Source organism: Mercenaria mercenaria, chromosome 10 (genome assembly GCF_021730395.1).
Source record: "Mercenaria mercenaria strain notata chromosome 10, MADL_Memer_1, whole genome shotgun sequence".
In the NCBI taxonomy this organism is placed as follows: Eukaryota; Metazoa; Mollusca; class Bivalvia; order Venerida; family Veneridae; genus Mercenaria; species Mercenaria mercenaria.
In genome coordinates, this window is record NC_069370.1 from 12,254,898 (window position 1) to 12,278,674 (window position 23,777).

The following is a 23,777-nucleotide window of genomic DNA, read 5'->3' on the forward strand; positions in this document are numbered from 1 at the left end:
CAGATGTATGGGACTTGATCCATTGAGGTTGATAATTGACCTAAAAAAAGAAAAAAGAAATTTCAAAGCTATATGCTTTTGAATGATAGCTATATGTTCTTGCATGCAAAACTTTAACCAGTTATTTTTTATGTCCAAAAGGGGGCATAATTTGGCCAAAATAGATGTCAGAGATATGGCTCTTGATGCTTTCAACTAGTTTCACAACCGTGAAGATACAATAAAGTTTCAATTTAATTTCTGCATCTGATTTGGAGACAGTAACTTGCATACAAAACTTTAACCAGAATTTTAAGAAGTCCAGATGGAGGCATTATTTGCCAGAAATACATGTCAGAGTCATGAGACTTGACTAAATGAGGTTAGTAATTGACATAGAAAAGAAAAAAATAAGTTACAGAGCTATATGCCTTCAAGTAATTGCTATATATATTTGAATGCAAATCTTTTGCCAAGATTTTCTAAGTCCAAAACGGGGCATAATTTGACCAAAATGCATGTCAGCGTTATGGCTCTTTATGCTATCAACTAGTTTTATGTCCCCGAAGACACATGTGAAATTTCAATTCAACATCTGCAATAGTTTTGGAGATAATAACTTGCATGTAAAACTTTAACCAGGATTTTCCAAGTCCAAAAGGGGGCATAATTTGGCCAAAATACATGTCAGAGTTATGGGGCTTGACCCTGTGAGGTCGGTAATTGACCCCCCCCCCCCCCCCCCCCACCAAAAAAAAGAAAAAAAGAAATAAAATGTTTCAAAGCTTTATGCCTTTAAAAGATAGCTATATGTACTTGCACGCAAAACTTTAACCAGAATTTCCTTAGTCCAAAATGGTGACTAATTTTGCCAAAATGCACGTCAGAGTTATAGCTCTTGATGCTATCTCTTTGTTTTATTACCCCGAAGACACATGTGTGGTTGATACCTGGCCTAGAAAAAGAAAACAGTTTTAAAGCTATATGCCTTTAAATGATAGCTATATGTACTTGCATGCAAAACTTTAACCAAGGTGTGTCGCCAATGCCGACGCCAAGGTAAGTCGAATAGTCGAGCTATTAATAGCTCAGAAATCAGCACCTGTTTGATTATTTATGAAGAAATAAAGCAGACTATCTCCTGGTCGGTGAGAAGCAGTGTTTCCTAAATGTTATATGTTTAGCAGACAACATGATTACAAATGGTAAATTAAAATCTAGAAGTAACTATGTAATTTAGACATGGAAATACAATGAAAGAATGCATTCTTATCCGCATGCTTACTTGCCTAAGTGTGTATTTGACTTTGAAAGAAAGTTCATATAGAGTTGTTCTTTAAATTAAAGAAATTAATAGGGTTCCAGCCCTTTTCTCCCAAATTTAATTCGCAGATTTAAAACAAAATATTTGCAACACAGTTAAAGTACTTTAAAATGAACTATAAAATGGCATCAATGGTATTTCTGTCTATCTTTTTATACCTGCAATGTTAAGAAGTCATTGAAAACAATGTACAAGATAAGTTTCAAGCTTCAGAATTCCAATTTACTCTTAGTTAAAGGCATATTACCAATATTCCAGAAAATCGCAGTTTTATATACAGTTTCCAGCTTTTTTGCCCAAAAACTCATATTTTGCGTACTAAGATTTTGGTAGATTTTTCACTGTTGACTCAGCACATGTTGTAGAACAAGAAAACACACAAAAAACAAACTATTTCTGTGCAAATATTTTCCTTTATTTGCATTTTTACACTAGATTTACTGGACTATACAGGGAAAATATCAATTCTTACATTTTGCAAAATTTGAAACTTCTGTCATCAAATCAAGGTGAGAATAAGACTTTAGCGTAAAGACTTCTTGTTGTCAAATCTAAACGATGCGTCTCATCTGAAGAAATGTTGTTTGTATCTGAATACATTTCAGTTCCTAACCTTAGAAATTATAAGAAAAGTTTTTTTCTAGATTACAGATGTTTAAACTGAAATCAGTATACATGTCATACCTTAGAAGGCACTATGACATTTGAACCCTAAATCATGCAGTCTTTCTACACCTAGAGAATAAAGCTTTTGACAAACTATTTGGGTGAATTTGTTCAGAACAATGACTATGTCTGTCCTAACTGAAATTGTATGGTGTTATATCTGGCCATCGAGGATTGCCTCTACAAATCTTACAAAACTAATGTAGTCTAACCTTTAAGAGTATTTTCTAAAAAGAATTTTATGTTTCCTGTCAAAAATGTTAACGGGTGTCTAGCATCGTTCTAAGGTCCTTGCCAAAGCTATTGAAACCGGGGCAATTTGTCTCTTTAGGAGCCACTGATCTAGACATAGGAAAACCTCTTATAAACGCTTGATGGATCATTATTAAACTTGATGATTAAACATTTTGGGACGTCACAGCAAAATAAAGATAAACATTTTAAGTGTGTTTCATTTCATTGTAATTGAGTTCATAATTGATATTTGCCGAATCTAATTCCATTGTTGGCCTAAAGCAATGTGAGATGATCAGCGTGTTTAGAATAGTGACTTAGACCAATTTTGAATTATTGTGTGTTATGCATTTTCAATAGTTTCAATCAATTTATACCAACTTTTATCTTGCAAAATCAGGTGCATTGAGTCAATACGTCATGGTGTAGTGGCGTAATTATATCTTTTCTTGAAAATCTTTAAAATAGTTCTAAGTAGTTTGATTTTTATTACGAGAAGCGAACATATTTTTGTTCGTGTTTGTATTTATATACTCCTATCTTTATTGAGGTATATTTTGAAAAATGAATTTTACTATCTATTGTAACGTTTCGCACGAGCCTGGTACTAAATTATCGTCTCAAACAGACTAGATATCATAACAGATTATCAGTATAAATTTTCCTGATCTCTAGCTTATCAATGTATAAAAATGTGTGTATATATATATTGTTTCTCAAGCCACCTTGCTTGATTATTGTTCACAAATGATTGTAAAATGATTGGAAAATGTTGGAGCAAATTAAAATACAATTATGTTGTTAATCTGAGCTTGTAACTGATTTCAATGTTTCAATTAGTTTCAAATAAACTTTCTTGTCCCTTAATAATCACTAAAATACGTATGTTTGGAACTTTCTGAATAAGGTTTCATCTTGGTCTGAGACTATATAGCTTCCATCTATCTTGTATGCAGTATATGCTACGGCATAGGCCTAACCCTGCCTTAGTCCTTGACTTCTGTACTCTATGTACTTTTCCTTTAGTCCCAAACTTGCCTTTAACTCTTATATATGCATGTATGGAACCTTCGACCCGGACCCAGTTTGTCTTAACCCGCAACTACGAGCATACGCTGCTACTCTGGTGTATTAAAGGAACCTACAATTCAGGGCATACGCCACTACTCTGAGATATCCTTTATAAGTTACTTCAAGTTGGTCCAAAGTCCTAGGAATTTCCAGATATCGTATATAAATTCTTGCAATTTATTTAATTATTTTTTCTTCAATCTGCTCTCTTCGAAAGCCACCGACGTTATGCCAAAACGCACCTGCTAGTTTCCATTTATATGCGAGATCTCATGCGGATCAAACGGACTTTTCCGTTGGTCCTACTGTCTTACATATTTTATACACTCGTTCTCCTATACCAGACTCTTTAAACTTAAAATGCAATCGATTTCTTCACTGGAAATAGATTATAAAGTTAAAAGAACCAAATTATAACTTACTTTTGCTTTCCTTTTAAATATTCGTCCATTTTGGAATTTCTGAAGACAACTACAGTATTTAACACAAAGATGATTTACCTTAATACCGGAAAGTGCGTTTTCACTACACTATTATCGGGGACAATACATTTTTATGACAATTAGTTGCGCCTGCTCTAATGGTTTAGTTGCCTAAATTGAGGGACCTTTGAGGTTTTATTCTAAGCGAAAATGATTGCTGTCTGATATTTCGTAAATAAACTGTGTCTTACAAAAGTAGCATTCGTTTCTTATCATTTAAAGTTATGTGGTATCTTGCCTGACCAAGAATAATTACTTGGTGTCAACCCAATCCCCACCCCCCACATCACCCCGCGACCCGAGAAAAAAAATGTTGACTGACCCTAGGAAATAAATAAATATAAAGTATAACCATAATTGTTGGTAGTGTATGGCCCGAGGGACAATGAGTTACATCTGAACTTATATAAAACATTTCGTTTTCTAAACGTAAAATTACGTGATAAGGTAAAATAGTGATGGCTAATTAAAGGGAAACTTTTGCTACCTAACCTTGAAGAAAATGATTGTTTTTGATATGACCTTAAATAAGTGCTGACGTCAAACAACAGACAGATAAGTAGTGCTTGCTAAAGGCTAAAGAGGTGATGTGACTCCTGAGAGAAAGTAAATGATGTAAGTTGAGTCCGTAGTAGCTTTTGAAATTCTTAGATGTCTATCTTAGAATATTGAGACTGCCTTTGCAAAGAATAAATTTTGGTAAAATCGCTGCTGTATGACGTAAAGGAATATCTTGTTGTGAGTGGCATTTCCTTTCCCTCTATAGGACATTAATATTTATCAGTTAGTGCAGTCTCAATTAACAGAAAACAGAGGATAGCTGCCATAAATATGTATCAGTTAGTGCTGTCTAATCAAACAAGAAATTAGGATCTGGTTCTTTTAATCGCAAGTTGTGGTTTACCTTAATGAAAATTAATGGTGTAAAATTTTAAGACTTTTTACTTATGATGACCTTTAACAATCGTAATTTGTTTCACCAAATCCAAACCAAAATAACACATATATTGTATTGTGATGAATAGGTCATTTTAGCATACATCAAAACGGGACATATAACGTAAAATATAAGAAAAAACATGCACGAATTGAAATCGTCGTCCTTCAGTCTGATTCCGAACGAAAAACGTGCATGACCCTCATGCAATTTCTTATGAAGATTGCAATATTCACAAAATTTGTCCCTCTAATATTTTATCTACAGAAGTCGGTGGTGAGTGAACTGAGGACAGATTTGTAGTATCTGACCTGAGGAATAATAAACGGTTTACCAAAATCTTAAAGAACTTGTAAAAACAAATTTAGAGAAGAAAGAAATTATTGTTGTCTGACCTGAGGGAAATTTGGTGCCTTATTCTATGGTAAATTAATTCTACTTGATCTTACCTGAAAGAATAAAACACAAAAACATATTTAATAAATTTGGAAATAAAACTTATAGAAAAGTAATTACATTTTCTAAGGGTACTGACTTTGTCCCACTGAATGTCAATGTTTTCTTTTTCGATTTGATGGAAGCCCTTGTACCTTGACCTTACACACCCCACATACTACTAGGGTGTAGTTTTTTGTGCTTTTTTTTTAACTCAGAGCGTTAAACAAAATGCTTATTTAAAATGTGTAAAACAACTATATCCTGTGAAAGAATTTTCTGCAAACTTTAAATAACTTTTTCCGTGCCGTATGTTGTTGTTGTTGTTGTTGTTGTTTTCTTATATTTTTTATTTTATTTTTTTATATTTTTTTCTCTATATATATATAATCAAGTGGAGACAAAGTGATGGCAACTGTTTAAACCGTTTGCTTGCAGAGAATTCATTATACCAATACCATTACTTTTGATAAGAGAAACTTCAGACTATTGTTAAACAGAAAGTAAAACTGTGGAGATCATCTTTTCGTGAGGTGGCTAAAGTAAAGGGATTTTATGAGGCAGAATTCTGACGCCAACATTGATAAATGAAGGTCGAGTGCTATGGGACTGTTTTACAAATTGCTCACTTCATTCAAAAATAACCTTAAGGCAGAAGTAAAACTTTCTACTTTCTTATGTAATCTAAAGAGTAAAGGCAAAATAGAGAACTTTAACTGCATGTAACACAGTTTTTTAAAGATGTCCTTTCTGTTTCAGGGGTAAGTAAATTCATTTGGAGAAGCAAATTATCACTTATCAAATGAAAAGATATCAATTTTGCACAAAAATCAGTAAAATGTCTTGAAAAAGTAAAAATAATTTTCTAGAAAAAAAATATAATGGAATCAAAATGGTATAGTGGAGCTTGACCCTATGGCCCATGAAAAAGTGAAATCAAAGTAGGTTTACTGTTTTCTTATGTGTTGCTTGTTCGTTGTTATTCAGTTGATCGTAGGTGTGTGTTCATCTTTTGTACATGGGTGACTGCGCTATTGTGGTTTACGTTGTAGTGTGACTGTTATTAAAGAACATGGCATTCCCTTGTATTTTCGTCCTTGTTCAACTTTCCTCTTCGGATTCCTACCCCGCCCCACCCTGCCCCTTTCAGGCCCTTACCATTTCCTTTCCCTCCATCTATATTTAGCAAAAATTAATATTTACCTTTTGGATGTTTGAACCAACCCGTCTGAAATATTTTTCCATTACAGGTTCTTTTTGTTGTGGACCTACTATGCAAATGCGTAATTCTGGGATTTTTTTGTGAAACTAGAGCATTCTTTTCTAACAGTGAACTTAAGAGATACTACCTATGGAGTTATGATCAGGTTTGTGAAGCTCTAAAGTTTCTACTAGATAATATATTTATAAAATCTGGCAAACAAAAACTTACATACATGTATTTGATATCCCGATGGGAGCCAACTGCGCCCCCCTCATTGCTGATTTATTCTTATACTGTTATGAACGAAATTTTATGCTTGGTTTAACCACTGAGACACAATTTGAAATTATTGAAGCTTTTAATGGAACCTCATGGTATCTTGATGATATTTAAAACATGGACAACCAATATTTTTCAGAAATAATGAAAAAAAATTACCCTAAAGAGTTACAGTTTAACAAGGCGCATACTTCAGATTTAGAAGCGTCTTTTCTGGATTTAAATTTAAAAATTGTAAATAATAATCTAGAAACGAAAATATATGATTTTAATTTTGAAATTGTCAACTTTCCCCATCTTGATGGAGATGTCCCTCGAGCAATATCATACGGTGTCTATATTTCACAGCTTATTCGTTTTGCAAGAGTTTGCTCAAAGATAGATGATATTAATGACAGAAATCTTCATATCACCAAGAAATTGTTACAACAGGGTTACCGTTATCATAAGCTACGGAAAGCTTTTAATAAATGTTACTACAGATCATCTGAATGGTTAGAAAAATAAAATACAACCCTTGAAACACTTTTAAAACTTGGATTTACCCACCGGAATACTATGGAGATGTAGTTTATAAAATTCGGAAAATTAAACATACCTCTTATTTCAATCAAATTTTTGTAAAATTGGTTAAAAAGTTTATCAAAAGTGGATACGATGCGATGTCTGACTTCAGACAAGTTGTTGAGTACATTGGTGTAATCGTACCTTAAATTTACCTTAATTTTATGTTTTCCTTTATTTTAATGTTACTTTAATTCGCACTAATGTTAGAGCCTTTCTCAGCGGGGATTTTATTTACATTGTGTTGTTTAACTTGTTGAAAATAAGGTAAGTGCAAAGATGCCATGCTCTAAACGCGTTTAAACCCCCAGTTTCCCGTTTCCAAGGCGGTGCCCCTATTTTCAACTGGTTGTTTTGTCTGTCTTGTATTGTCTGTTGCGTATGTTAAGCGTTTTTCCACCGCCTCACTCCTCTTATTTCCCACTCCTTTCCCTTGCATTTACGCTACTTTTTGCTTCCCCTCCCCTATACTTTTAGTAAGTTTTCGTGGCTCCCCTTTGTTTTGGCAGCCGAATCCTAAGACGGTACTTGATTGGTTTTTTTCCGACTTATGTGAGTGCGTTTTCATGCTTGTGAGTCTAAAACGTTGCCCTACTGTTTTCTTATGTGTTGCTTGTTCGTTATTCTGTTTTATTCAGTTGATCGTAGTTGTATGTTTATCTTTGGTACAGGAGTGTCTGCGCTTTTGTGGTTTACGTTGTAGTGCGACTGTTTCTAAAGAACATGGCATTCCCTTGTATATTCGTACTTGTTCAATTTTCCCCTTTGGGTTCCTTCCCCCTGCCCCCCTCAACCCCCACCCGACCCCATTTCGCCCTTTATCATTTCCTTCCCCTCCATCAATATTAAGCATGAATTAATATGTACTTGTTGGATATTTGAAGCGAACGTCTAAAATATTTTTCCATTACAGCTTCTTTTTGTTGTTGGCAAATGCGTGGCTCTGGGGCTGAGTTTTTGGTGTTCTGTGGTCCGAGGAATCTACTTATTATCTTTTACTGCTCGTACTTCCAATAAATCTACCCTTATCTATTATATTTATAAAAGGAATGAATAACTCTTCAAAAGGCGTTACACTATTACATGAGTTATACCGGTATGACTCAGATTTAAGATTGTTCTTACTTTAACAATATCCGAAATAATTTATCCGGTATTGGTACTTTATAATTTCGAAAAAGACATTGAAACTTATATTTTTAAGCATTTCCAATTGTACAGAATATGATAAAAGCAGTTTTACTAGTCGAAATTATATTACCTCTTTGGGCTTTTCCGCAAATATGCAGAGATATTAAACGCAAGCCATAAACTACACCGAGTTGGCGTATTGCTTGAAAACTTAGCCCAACGTAGTACACATGGCGTAAAATGCTTAGAGAAGAACTTTAACAAATGGCGTTTTAAGCAAAGGAATTTTGCATTTAATTGATAACATAACGTTATTTGAACAAGATTTTATTGCAATTGCGTGGTCCGCTGTTACACAGGATGTACACTTTCAGCAAACTTGCACTTCTGGTTTATAGAATTTTGCACAAAGTCATAAATGTACATCCGAAGCTATATGCGTCTTGCAATCATGTTTATTTAAAAAGAGGACTTGTAAATGAAACCAGTATGCAGTTTTTCACAGGTTAGGTAGTCAATTCTGACATTCTGGTCAATTGACTAATTTTTTAATAGTAACTGAAATAAGAGAATATCGGTATATATATATATATAATTATATATATACCTGGCCCAAATAGATAAGTGTCGTTTGAAGTCTATACCAGGCTGCCACAATTCAATTGCTTATCTGTATTTGATCAGATTCGTTGACAATAAAATCTATAAAAAGATCCTTTGGAAACAAAGAATGCAACCATTAAGAGTATTAGCAGGCTCGGTTTGATTGAGTCTGTTCATGAAAGATAATGAAATGTGCAACACATCTCACGGCCCCTAGCACCGGCTTAAGCGGAACTCTATTACACATATGTTGAATGGACTCCATGATCCCAAAGGACCAGAAAATATAACAATACTGAATCCCAGTACGGGGAGACTTTTTACAGCCGCCACACTGCACTTCAAAGATTGCTGTTGTGATAATTAATAAAATGTAAAAAAGATCCTTTGTAGCAAAGAATGCAACCAATAGGAATAATAGCAGACTCTGTTTGTTTAAGTCTGTTCATGAGAGGTAATGAAATGTGCAAAACATCTTAATTTGTAAAGCTATGACTAATCGTTAGAAAACAAAATGTTAAAAACTTCTAAATTTAAGATAATTTTGCAACATTTACAGCTAGAAACAAACTAAATGCGAATTTGAAAATATATATACAACCATTTTCTCTAAATAATGAAAATGGAAGATACTTATGGCTCAAACCCATCGAAAAAGCCTTGCAAAACTTAATTGGTGAAATAGTTAGACGTCCTTACATTAAAAGAAAAGACACTTATTTCTACCTTTGTTGGAACGCTAAATGAGATGATAATTACATGATACAAAAGTAGAAATTATCCATATACCATTATAAAAATTCTGTATTTTACAGCATCAGATGTTTCTAACTTTTAGCGAGTCTGAAAATATTGCATCATGTAACGTTCGTTTAGTAACATTTAGGGAACCTCGATTTGTATCATTTGACGTTGTTTATATCATTTAACGCCGGTTTTGTCTATTTTTTTTTATATCATTCAGCGTTCCGAAAACTTATTGTTAGATGAAAAAGCTACTTGCGTTGTTGCTTTTGTAAAACGAATCAAGTGACACCATTGCGTCGGTTAAGGCAATATTCCGGTAAGTTCTAAAATCGAATGTTCTTGGTTTCCTTTCTTTAAATTGTTCTATGCAAATAACAAACTAAGAACTGAAGCAGAGGCGGAAGATGAATGACCAACATGTTACCTAGAGTCAATCTTCAAAAAAGTACAACCATTGCTTTGGTTTTCAACATACCATCCCCTGATTAGAAACACATTATCAAATCAGGTAGCGTGTCCGTTTGGAATATACCTTTAACAGCATGCATTGTAAATAGTTTGAATTATTTTTAGCTAGATACGAGGCATATCTCATTATCATACTAATTATATATGTTTATTACAATTTCAAAATAACAATATTAAAATTGAAGCATAATATCGTTCTTTTAATCACGCCGTAGCTCGGGGTTAGTCCAAAATATTGGACTTGTATTTGCTCAATTTACACTCTACATTTATTATTTCATTCTTTCTTCCACATTTCATTTTTAATTTTCACACATAACAGATAAACGTGAAACTGGTCATAATATCATGTTATATTCTAAACATAGGTAATAAATGTGTTTTATATAAACAAATAGATAATAATAAGATTTAGCTAGATAGAGTGAATGCCACATTTCATAGATGTAGATTACATTTTGTTGAGGCCCCTTTCGGGTAACCCCTTTTTATTTTCAATATCTTTGTACATACATAAAGGTACACATTTGCATTTAAATATATATTATCATTATATTGACATATAGATCTACATTGTCTATATTTTCATTTTAAAATGTATTGTTTTTTTGTGTTCCACAAAAAAGTGATTATGCAAAGTAGACAAAACTAAATGTAGTGTGCACCTTTTAGTAAAATTGCATAATTTTCATTTAAACTACAAATTAAAAGGAAACAGCAGTAATATACTGAGGAAATAATATCGCGAATTTTTTCATGTTAAAAATGTTATTTTTCTAAATTTAAAAACAAAAGCGAGAGAAAAGACGAAAAAAAAGATCGTTTCCATCTATGTTAATACTTATTAGAAGATTTCTTATGGTAAACTACAACATGCTAGAAACTGAAAACAGACATTTTCAGATTGTGTTTTTTATATCTTATTATTTACTAGTGTAATTTTTTTTCTACCTTTATTCTATAACTGAGAAAATTATTGAAGTGTTCAAATGTTGGAATTGTTTTCCTATATTTCATACTTTATATAAATGTAAAGAATTATGATAAAGATGAAGACTTAATTATTTATTCTGTTGTCGAATATGTGCAAACAAATATCCCTGTAACTTAAACAATAGTTTAAGCCCTTAGACTTTAAAAAAAATGCTCATAAGCTGTAGATTTCTTGGATTATTAGTTTAGTGACATTTCGTCATTGATAACCATTGCCTAGCAAACTGCCTATACGGATCAATTTTGATAATACTGTATCTTAAAGGAAAACTGTGATATTTGGTACCAATAGGGTCAGCGTGGATGGTTTTGCAAACGGGATCATGTTGAATTAAAAAAAATGTAAAATGGTCACCACGCTGAATTTTACTACATATATGGTTACGTCGTTTGTTTGTTTTGTTGGATCGACACAATCCAGATCATGTGGACAATGTCCAGCTTACAATGGAGGGAACAATTTCCAATCCAGGTGCACCTGTGAGAAGAATTTCATGCACAGGTATTTACCTATGTAGAATCGTCTATCTTCCCACATTAGAATTTATTGCACGCACGTCTCCGTAAGCAGTTAGACAGCAGTCGTTGCAAACAGGATCTTAGTGCTTATCGCTCATGTCTTCAATGTCTTGAGATCATGTTTTTTTGTCTTGTCTGTAATATAGTACAGGATGGAAAACTGATACTCAGGACAGTGGATATGTTTATCGGCATGCTGCTATTAGGTTTCAACACGTGCATTATGAAATTTCTATGTTTACACCTGGAATTGTGATTACATGATGTTATTTTCAACTCAACCAATTATGGGCTCGTCGTTGGTTATTTTGAAAGATGCGTTTAGTTTGGAAGAACAAGCAAATTCAATGAATTGGTAACCACTGAATGGATTTGTGGTAATGAATTGCAAAGAAATATATACGGCAAAATGTTGAGAATGTTACTAAGGATCAGTTTAATAGAAAACAAATGTTTAAAGTTTATAAGTATATGTTACCTTTTGATGCTGACTAATAGAGGATATCACATGACTGTCTTTTTATATTGAGTTTATTAAACGAGTTGAATAAGATAATAAAATTTTATCAATTTTATTCAACGAATTAAATAAATTAATGTAGAAAGTCACAAATGTGATATTCTTTTTATCACCTTGGCCTTTCCTGACGAAATATAAAATGTCTACTTTCTTTTAGGCAAAAAAAAGTAATGTTTTGTTTCTCAGGCCCCGCAGCACACAATTTTGACCAGCAGCATCTACATTTTTTATCAAGGAAACATTGACGAAATTCGCAAAAATATAAAATTCAATAAAAACCTAGAGAATGAAAGAACGAAATAAGTGAGTACGAATCAATCATCAAGAACGGTCACTCTGTTCATCTCGGTTCATAGGCTATATACCAATAAAAAATTGTTCTTTAATTATATAAAATGCAGCTATTTCAGAACAAGTTTGATACAGTTTCCAGATTTTCACTCCGTCGAAGACACATTTTCCACAACATGTACATGCGTTTGCTTCAAGAAAGCGAACAAAAGGTGTGTTGAATAGTATGTAGTGAAAGCAAATCAACTCAAGTGAGGTACCATCATATTGCCGCATTTCAGAAAGTGGTCTGCAAAATAAACATCCTACTTTTGTTTTCAAGTAAACAACCCGGAAACGTGTGAATATTATCATTCAAGCTGTCTTATTTTATGTAAAATTCATTCCACTAGTGAAACAATGCCCATTTGTATCCAAGTTTTCGCGCAAATCCGCCACTACATCACGTAAACACATGTTTGACCGAATTACTGCTGTATAACCTAAAATGGGAACTATTTTGTTTAATGTTCGGCAATTTTAGCATTTATTTCTTAGAAAACCTCCAGTAAAGACAACTGTGTTCTATCATTAACAAGTCTTGAGTTAAAGTCGATAAATTTGTGTTTTTCTAAGGCCAACTCATGTCCTTTATTAGGCGAAAAATGTGATCTCATGTGCAAGTTCAGCAAATATTTTTATGTACAGAAGGATAAATATTAAAGCAGTACTTCATCTAAAATTCCATGGATTCAACAAATCCATTGTGATTTCATGTTTTACCGGTGATTATACAAATGAAGGATTTCATCTGCGCCAGATTTAGTGAAATTATAACCCCATGTGGTATTCTGTTTATTCTATAAGCGTCATTATACATTGATGTATAGTGCAAAAACGGAACTAGGAAATGTCATTAACTTTTAGTTTCCAGGTCCAATCTGAACCTAAAGTAATTTTTCCCTGGACAAATGTTGGCACATAATATATAAAAGATACTTTTTTCGTTAATTCAGTCATATCAGGAGGTTAGGTCATCTAACCATCGCTCCTGGGAAAGACCAGGACTAGAGTCCGTAAGCAACCGCCTACTTTCTCACATAAAGAATCTTAGTTGGCAGCAGGGTTCGAACCTACGACCCTGTTTCAGTCAGAGGTTTCAGAGATAACAAGTCCAGGACTGTATCCCCTAAACAATGAGCCCGGACCTAATTTGAGATGCCGCATATGGGTTGAATCTGCCATTCCACCATAGTGTTCGTATCAACACGAATTGAAAAATATCATCAAGCATATTATATACACACTTTTACTAGATACTTTGTTTAATTTGTTTTAGCTCAATTGTTACATAGTGACAATGTGACCTTTGGTGATTATGTTTGGTCTATCGTCAATTTTGTCTGGTGTCCATGCTACAACAATTTCTTTGTTCTCGGAATACTTACATTGAGTGCCAAAAGCAACAAGTATTGTCTTATAAATTATTATCTACATCAGATACAATGTCTTTAAATGTGATAAAAATTAATGTACATCACAGGATTCCATATAAATCGGGCAGTGTCGTTAATATAAAAAAATGAAAATAAAAAAGTTCGCACTGTCTCATTAAATTTTGCTAAATGTGGCCTGAGAACGTAAACATTTTTTTTTTGGCCTTGCTATATAAACAAGTAAATTTAACTAACGTCTCCTACGCTATAAACGACGTCTCTGTCGAAGTTTTATCATTTTATTTAATGGCTTTATTAAACTCACTTGACGATCAACCTGTAAACAATGAAATTATTGTGAATATGTTTATTGTAATAAGCTTAGCTTAAAGAATGATATGGAGTTATTTTAAATGTGAGCTTGAAGTGTAGCTAGAACGAAATATTGAAATCGAGTTGTTTGGCACAAAGTGTCGCTGGTTAACATTTGAACTGAACAGATTCGGCAGCGATACCCCTCTTATTATAGTTCACAAGGTTAATACATAAACATATTTTCATTGCATTAGCGTATTAAATAACTTAGTCAAACAAGAGTCGTAATATCGGGAACAGTTTTCTAACTTTCACGGTGTAAACAGGTGTCATTTCAAAAGAACACACTAATGTAAGAAATCTGGGAAAGTAGATTGTGCCGGGGCTGAGCGTTGTGTGTGTGTGTGTGAGTTTGTAAACGCTGCCAACTGGGTAATTTCGTATGAATACACACCAACGTACTGGGGATACGCCTCGAACCGGGGAATTCCCCAGTTCATTTTAACAATACCACGTTATTCCTGACCTTCAAATTAGTCATATCTCGAAATTTGAGCTGATTCTGAGCGATAAAAATGTATTCCCCGGTACGCCGGTTCTGGTCGTACACATATCTCACACACAATCAGAATTTTACAACGGTGTGTATCTTTCGCTATTTACTGCAGTTCCCCAGTTTACCTGTATACAACTCATAGTACATACACACAAAGGTTTAAATTATTTTCACTAATTTAACATAATGATTTCGTCATTATAAGCTTATGAGTGAAAAGATTATGTTGATTAATTCATCAATTACCAATTAAATATCTTTTTACGTTCACAAGACAGTATTATATATTTATGTTACCGCATATCTTTTCCGGCTTATTGTGTTATGCGCTTTTATTTCTAAGTTAATGACTTGATTTGACAATACTTATGTTAAACTGAAAATATTATAATACACAGGAACACTACTCAAAATATACATTCTATATATATATCCATCGCATTTAACACACTTTCAACTTCAGGCGCGGTGCTGAAATATACTAATTCCTTTTGAATTACCGTGCTGCAATTGAAAAAATAAATGTAGTATTACCTCCAAAGATGTTCATATATTCAGCTCATAATGCAATTACCTATGTAAATTCAACAGTAATTAATACAGCAAAGCCAGAGAATTTTAATACAGTTTCGTTATTTGTAAAAAATGAACAACAACATTTGTACATTAACTTATTGATATTATTTACTACACATCAAAGAAATGCATATGAGGATCTGACTCCAGTACGTTTAAAATACTGATTAAGAACACGTGAAAATAATAAAACCTATATCATACAGTAGCTAACTCATGCAATTATCTTAACACAGGATTTTCATGCTATTTTCGCGCTGATTTTGTTCAGCAATCGCAATGTGTTGAAATCTATGATGTAAAAATGTCCCAAAAGTAAAAATGATACTAATACCTCTCAAAAACCTGTGCTGCATTTGAAACAGCATTTGTTATGTCATTACCTCCTACGATGTTTATACATGTATAAGCAGCTGTCAACTTGTTACGCAATTATCTACGTATGTTGAAGAGTAGTGTATACAAAGCCGAAATAGTTTAATACAGTTTTATTTTATTAAGTATTTGTCAAATTTAGAGACCACATTAATCATAACATTAGTACATTATCTGAATGATTTTATCTACTACACATCAAAGAAAATGACACAAGGATCTGGCTCCAATACATTCTTAAAACAGTTTAAACACTTGGAAATTCTAAAGCGTAGATCATAGCTAACTCGTGCATTTACCTTAACACGGGAATTTCATGCTATTTTTGCGCGATTTTTGTTTAGCGACCGCCAAGTTAGAAAAATGTTTCAACAAAGCATAGGCTATAAAGTGTGTTGTACATGTCCGAAATAATTGTAGTTTACGACGGTTTAAATAAAATGATAATGCTGCGGCTGCACGGGTTTAGGATCATTTGGCAAAAAATATAGAAACCGTGAGACATCAATTAAACACACGGGAATCACAGCAAAACAATTCTCATGCAAAAATAAATAAATAAACAAATAAATAAATAAAATAAAATTTGATGTTCACATAACGAACAGATATATCATACAGAAAAATTGTCCCCAGATTCTGCAACCTGAAGCACACTATTTTAAAACTTATATCAAGAATTTGCTATATTTTAATAAGCGTCTTATCTTTATAAACTGTCGCTTTTAGCATTATAAAAGTTATTAAGTTGTTACACAAAAACCATTGACGTGTATAGTTTGAAAGCTCAAAGTCTCAGTGCGTTACTGACATACCAAGGGTAATTTTTACAATGCATATGCTCATTAACCAAAAGGAGTTTTTTCTGTCACTGACATTCCTATCATTCTACAATAAGTATGAGTATGACATACAATTATATCTGCGCATGATATTTTCTTCAACTTCAGGTCCGTAGAAGTTCAATTTGATCAAAACAACGTTTTAAGAAATTTTGTTTGTTGGACGGGGTGGGAACGACCTCACTCACCTGCTTATCAGTTTTGTTCATTCAGCGATATATCACACCGTGCATTTATTGCGGTAGCATTTTATGTGGTATTTTGGGGAAATAAAGAACGAAAATTATTGATGATTGAACTGACAGTGCTGATGAAATAGAAACAATCACAGTATTCTACAGATGAGTTCCCGAGGTATTAGAAAATACAATATGTAACGCATCGTATGAATTCACAACTTATTATACATGTACTAATCGTTTGATTGAAACTTGAAAACAGAGAAATGTTATTGCGATTGAAGGATTTTATTGAATATAAAGCTTTTAAATACATAACGATATTATTCGTTGTTACATATATGGTTATTTCATACTTCACTCATGTAACTGACCGACACAAAATAAGACATTTCCCTATTCGGTGGCACATTAACGCAGTATTTATTATGGGTGCAAGTATATTTATCTTTAGTTTTGACAGTGGCATACGTATGATTTACTGGTATTAATAGCATTGAGGGAAACACAAATATATAATAATCATAAAAATACTTACGATAAAAATGTTTTGATTAAAACAACAATATCATGAATTTAAAATACCTATGACTGATTTCATTTTAATCTTCCTTGATCAGAACGAGTTTTACACGAGCATTCCGTTTCTGCATGTACTTTGTTTTGAAAGAGTACTGATAAACTTTGCGGTAAATTCAGCTGTTGCTTCAGTTTTCATTCTCCTACCTTTGTAATGTTTTATTTTATATACATTTTCGTGATCGAAACTCCAGATAGTTTTGTTTGCAATTAAATCATGTTCAGTTTCTAAAGGAAAAATCGTCACAAAATTGGGAAAAAGATTTTCCGAGTGTGGGATTCGAACACACGACCTTCACAAATTTTGAAAGATTAACTATGTAAAGTCAACGTTTTACTGAAGCCTGGTTTTCTAAAAAAAGATAAAAACAAAACCTTTATATGGGAAAATAGTTTGGAAACAAAATAACTATGACTGGAAATGCTGTAAACTTTGTTTAAGTCTTTTTTTAATATTGATTGCTATTTTCCCGGGCAAGAAATAACGATTTTCATGCAAAAGTCAGGGACTGCGAGTCATTGCGGAGTTTGAATTAAGATTCCCCGATTTTTATTTCCTGTTTCCGCATATCGAACCTAAAAGTTTACTAAATGCATTTAAATAAGCGCAAAATTCTTTTTTTCTAAGAAAATCAAGTTTTCGTTAACCTGTTATTGGAGAGAAAATCGCAAATAAAACAATAAATGCTTTGTTTCTGTCATTCTTCCTGATTTAGAGTCATGTGTTTGCCTCAGTTCTATCTTATTCAAATTAATTACCTACTACTATTGTTTTCGTCTCAAGCCTGAGTCATGAGTTGATATCCTACTCTGGGAACGTCATTTTTGTAATGCCTTATCTTTTGAAACTTATCATTATCAAATAGCAAACGGTACTATAGTTTAAATCATGATAATGTATACAATGTATATATAATAATACACAGTTTAAATGTAGGAACACAACAACTGAAAAATATACTGAATATTACGCCGATTGGGAGATTATCCAAATAAGTTGTCTGTGTTTTTGTTGTATGCATGATTTCGTTAATCCGAATGGTTTTTAAAGGAACCACACTTATATGTTTGACTGTTAATTCTGTCTTTTGAACGAGTAGAATTGAAGGAAAAATAAACTGTCTGCTTAGCACAGACTCAAGGGTAGATCCAGGGATTGGGGAATTTTTTTCTCGCCCGCTACGCTTGCATAGGTAATTCATCATTTGTTCTGGGTGAAAATATAAATATGCAATTTTTCTCGCTCGCAATGCTCGCACAGGCACTTTGTCTTTTGTTTGGGTAAAACAATGCATTTTTTCCTTGCTCGCTACGCTCGCACAATAAAAGTCCGACAAGTTTGTATGAGCTCCTATAAAGCTTTTTATTTTACGTTAATAAACTTTAGTAACCCCTCCCCATAAAAATCCTCAGAAATCGGGCTTAGAAATTCCATTCCGAGATACTTAAGCAAGAATAAGTCTGACGAGTCATTAAAACATGGACTATACGTAGCACGTTATTTGGGTTGATTTTATCATAAAACCTGTCCTTTTTCAATACCAAAAAAAGCACCTCAGAACGCCAAGAATGCACCAGATGGATCTATTGTTTTCAAAATGTTCCGGTGGTGTGGGGTGGGGTGGGGTGGGGAGGGGGAGATGGGGACATGCCCACGGACCCTCCTAGTTGTTCTACTACAAATATTTTGCACCCCTTACACCAAATCCTGTATCCGCCCTGAGATTTGTGAATGCCTGACTATTTTTTTTAGTTAAACATAAAAAAGGAACTAAAACATACAATATTACTTATTCTTGCAAACCAGACGGGGATTTCCGGTATCTTTACCGGTGCTGGAAAAGTCCATCTTACACCCCGGGGTGGTGTAAGATGACTCTCGTGCTGTAAATGACGTATAAGAACTACATATATGTAAAAGATTTGTGCAGTAATTTGTATTCTATTTAAAAAACGGAATAAAAATTCAACACCTTGACAGTTCCTATTAGTTCCTGATAGTATATTTCTCGATTCAAATCACGTTATTTTATCAAAAAGTCATAACGTTACGCTGCAACTGGTAAAACAAAACCGGAACTAAACATTGTTGTTTGTTTTGAAACGTCATGACGTCTTTCCTGTTTACGGACGTTGGTTTCCCGCGCTTTGTTTAAATACACTGCCATAAGAAATAGTTCTAAAAAAGAAAGCTGTCCAGTTGATTTTATTTTTATTATTATTTCTTGAAACCTGTATGCAAGAAAAAGATTCTACCACTGGTTATAGGTGCAGATGGAAATATCCGGCTCTCGGGTAACTGTTTAGGCGGTAATGAGACTCTCTGCCGAATTACCGCCTAAACAGTTACCCGAGAGGCCGGATATTCCTATCTGCACCTACAACCAGTGAAAGAATCTTAAAATATCGTTATTAACATTTGACATAGACAATTTTTGATTGAATGTCGAATGATTGACGTGCTACATGTACCTACATACAGAATATAGAACTTTCTCTATTGTCTGACCGCCTCTGTTTTCGGGTGGTTAGGATCGCTGACTTAAAATCACTCGTAAGTAATCACTGATTAAGGGCATGGGTTCAATCCTTGCTACCGACCATGTAAGAAAGATGGCAGCTTGAGTACTAGTACTTGATCTTTCCAGGAACGATTGTTGGGTAAACTGCCCACCTGACATAACTGAAATAGTGTTTAAAATGGCGTAAAACCCAACAAATCAAATTAAGTCCCTCGGTTGTATTTTCTCATATATATGATATGTAACAAGAGCTTCCGCATTCACCATTTTAATAGCTAGTTCCTCGTTTCAACTTTACACACGTACCCGGTTAGTTATACACTTGTACCTTATTTAGTCTTTACACTAACTCCCCGTTTTGTTGAAACACACAATTCCACATTTCGTCTATACACAAACAGCCGGTTTGTTACACATTCACCTCAGTTGGTTTAAACACAAAATTCCCCGCTCTGAATGTGAAAAATCTCATTGCTTAACAATTGAAGATAGCTTTAATCTAAAGCCTCGGATAATTTTAAGATCATAAGAATAAGAGTTGATAGAAATATGATAACTGTAGCTACAGTAATAAAGAAGTTCCCAGTTGGTAGGTTTATAGCTTACATCCCCGATTGGTTGCGTTTACATGTATGTGTGTGTGTGTGTGTATGTGTACGTGTGGTTACAACTTTATATGCTGCTAAATATTCATAGAAGATTTAAAAAAATAAACAAGAAAGAATGAAAAACAAACAGTTTTTGAAAGGGCTGGGGCAAACTTGGATGACCGGGAGAGAGTATAAAACTTCACGTGTTTATAATAATTTATATTGATGGAAAATGATAAATGAAGACAAAACTGTTAGGGGAAAGAGATGCTGACTGATCGGAGTTGTAGTTTTGACTGGGTGGAGGAGTCAGGTTTTGGGGTGGGGGTGAAAACGACTCTGCATTTTGATAAATATTTAAGGAACATTTACAAAACATTCAAATAATGAATATCAAAAACATAGTGGGAGAGGGGATGTGACGAAGGCAGTGAGGGTGACCGGGTGTGTTTGTTTGTTTGCTATTGATTTAACGCCGTGTGTCAAGGGTGTGAGTACACAGCTTAACATGTTGATAATAAATGTTTATGAGAAAAAAGTGAAATTCTACCGATTGATTAGTATGTTATATACTCATATATAGATTTTTAAACAGTCAAAGGGCAATTACACTAAATTAACTAAAAAGATCCTGACGGAATTGTGTTTGCACTAATAAATTGATCTAAGTTTAGTTCAAGTTTAATAGTTCTAGGTCAAATATATTACGAAGCAGAAATTGCCATATTTATAGTACCGAGTATCCCTAGAGTAGTTAATATGCATATGAAGTTAAATTTACTTATAATATTCTTAACCACTTCCTAGATTTCTCCGGACGAAAGGACGGAACAACGGTAAGGGATGAAAGAGGTAACAGTTTATGAGCTAATTTTACGTGGACTTTAAGTGGTACACAAAAAAAAACATCCAACATACGGTCTTGAAGTTGTTAGCTAAAGTTTTGTTACTTTAGGGACTTAAATGCTTAAATGTCCGTTTTAAAGTGTTATTTTATTGTCCGATTTAAGGTTCTTGTATTTCAGATTGAAACCATCATCTTGAGTAAATCGAATTGGTCTAAGGTAAGTAGAGTTAATTTCATATCTTAATCATTTATCCTCAAAAACATCAATCAAAAATCGTATGGAGAACACATTTGGACTTTAGATTTTAACGAACTCTACTTAAAAAATATGTATTCAATTATAAATAAATCATTTAAGTTATGGCTTATATTCATTAGCAGATTATCTCATCGAACTGTTACTTCCGAAAGCAACTATCTACCTCTGACAGTCAGCTATTTTCCTTTTGCAAACAGTGAGCAGCTACCCCTTCTCACAGCCAATTGTATGTCCGCTAACAGTCAGTTATTTATCAAATTACAGTAATTTGTATGCTCTCAAAAAGACATATGTAAGATCAGGTAATTTTGACATACTGACATTTTGATGATTTCGAATTTTTCTGTTCGAATTATGAGCTTGAAATTGATATTTAAAATATGTAAAGTATATGAACAATAATTGCAGACTTAAAATAAGCGACCATGAATTTATACGTATACTTAAAAAATGACTTTTTGACCTACTTTCCTAATTTCGAATTGTGAGGATGGATTTGACATTTAAATTGACTTGAGATAGGTAAAAACTGTTCGTTTGTAATCTATGACCCTGACTTCCTATTAAAAGTTACCATAAATTATACCTATTGGTCTTCCTTCGTGATTCCGTATGATGTGCTTGGGTTTGATTTCTAAACGACTTGAGATTAGTCAGAGATAATTGCACATCCGAAATAAGCGACCCTGACTTCCTTTTAAAAGAACAGAGTAATTTTGACCTTCTGACCTACTTTGATTATTTCGAATTCTGCTGATGGATTTGAAATCTTAAAGTGCTTGAGATAAGTAAAAATTTATTGCAGATTCTTAATCAGCGACCCTAACTTCCTACAGAAAGATATAACAATATTGACCTACTGTCATGAATTATAAGCCTGTACTTGACATCTAATACGACTGAAGATAAGACAAAATGATTACAGATTCCAAATCAGCTACCCTTACTTCCTAACAAATGTAGCCACAATTTTGATCTTTTGGCCTACTTTCATGATTTCGAATTCTGAGCGTAGATTTGACATCTGAAAATGGAAAACAAAAATTGACCTTTTGTATTCAGCGACCCTGATTTCTTTTAAAAGTTAAAATAAATCTTAATTTTTGCCTATCTTTAATGATTTCGTACCGTATTATGTACCTGGATTTGATACCTAAAACAAATTATGATAGGTCAAAGATAATTGCATAATTGCACATTCGAGATAAGCGAATCTAATTCCTCTAAAACGTCATTGTGATTTTGACCTGCTGACATTCTGATGATTTTCAATACTGCTCATAGATTTGTCATTCAAATGAACATGCGATCAGTCAAAAATATTGCAGATTCGTAGTAAGCGACACTGACATCTTATTAAATGTCATGATAATTTTGACCTGCTTACCAACTGTCCTGTTTTCGAATTTTGAGCCTTGGTATGACATCTGAAACGACTTAAGATAGGTAAAAAATAACTCCAGATTCGTAATTAACGACCCAGAGTTCCTACTAAAATTGACAATGATTTTGTACTATCGATCTTATTTTATAATTTCGAATTTTAACTACTCTGAATTTGACATCTTATACTTGATTTATGTCCAAAACAATTGCAGATTTATTAAAGCGTTCCTGACATCCTATTGAAAGGTAAAACAACAAATTTAACCTCTTGACATACTTTCTTGCTGCTGTATAATGCGTCTGGATTTGACATCATAAACGACTCTATATCTGTTAAAAATGATTGCAGATTTGTAATCAGTGAACCCGACTTCCTTCGAAAATCTTAAAACATTTGATATATAGACCTAGTTTCAAGTGTCATTGACTTCCTATTTAAAACAACATCAGATTTGAACTCTCTTGACCGCCTTTTGATTTTGAATTCGGACTCCGGATTTGACATCTAAAACGATTTGTGATATGTCAAAAATAGTAATAAGTGACCTGACAGCCTACCAAAAAGTTGCAATAAATTTTACTCAGTGACCCGGATTTGACCTCTAAAACGACTTTAGACAGGTAAAAAAAATTGCAAATTTGTAATAAGCGGCCTTGCTTCCTAATAAAAATATAGACAATTTTGACCTATTGGCTTTCTTACATGATTTCGAATTCTGAGCGTGGATTTGACATATCAATTCACTTGAGAAATGTCAAAAATAATTGCCCATTTTTAATCAGTCATACGGACTTTCTATTATAACTTTAAAAAAATACCTTTGACCTACTTTCACGATTTCGTATTCTGTGCCTCGATGTAATGTCTAATGAGATTGTTCGAAGATAA

General features: G+C 33.4%; 1 long non-coding RNA gene across 1 annotated transcript in view; it reads left to right on the forward strand.

The window, feature by feature from the left end:
* Positions 1–21,461, forward strand: part of LOC128559772 (uncharacterized) — a 33,524-nt gene extending 12,063 nt beyond the window's left edge. The window contains exons 2-3 of the long non-coding RNA XR_008372623.1: positions 6,379–6,495; positions 21,422–21,461. This is a non-coding gene — a long non-coding RNA (uncharacterized LOC128559772). The remainder of the gene's footprint in view (positions 1–6,378; positions 6,496–21,421) is intronic.
* The last annotated feature ends 2,316 nt before the right edge of the window (positions 21,462–23,777 follow it).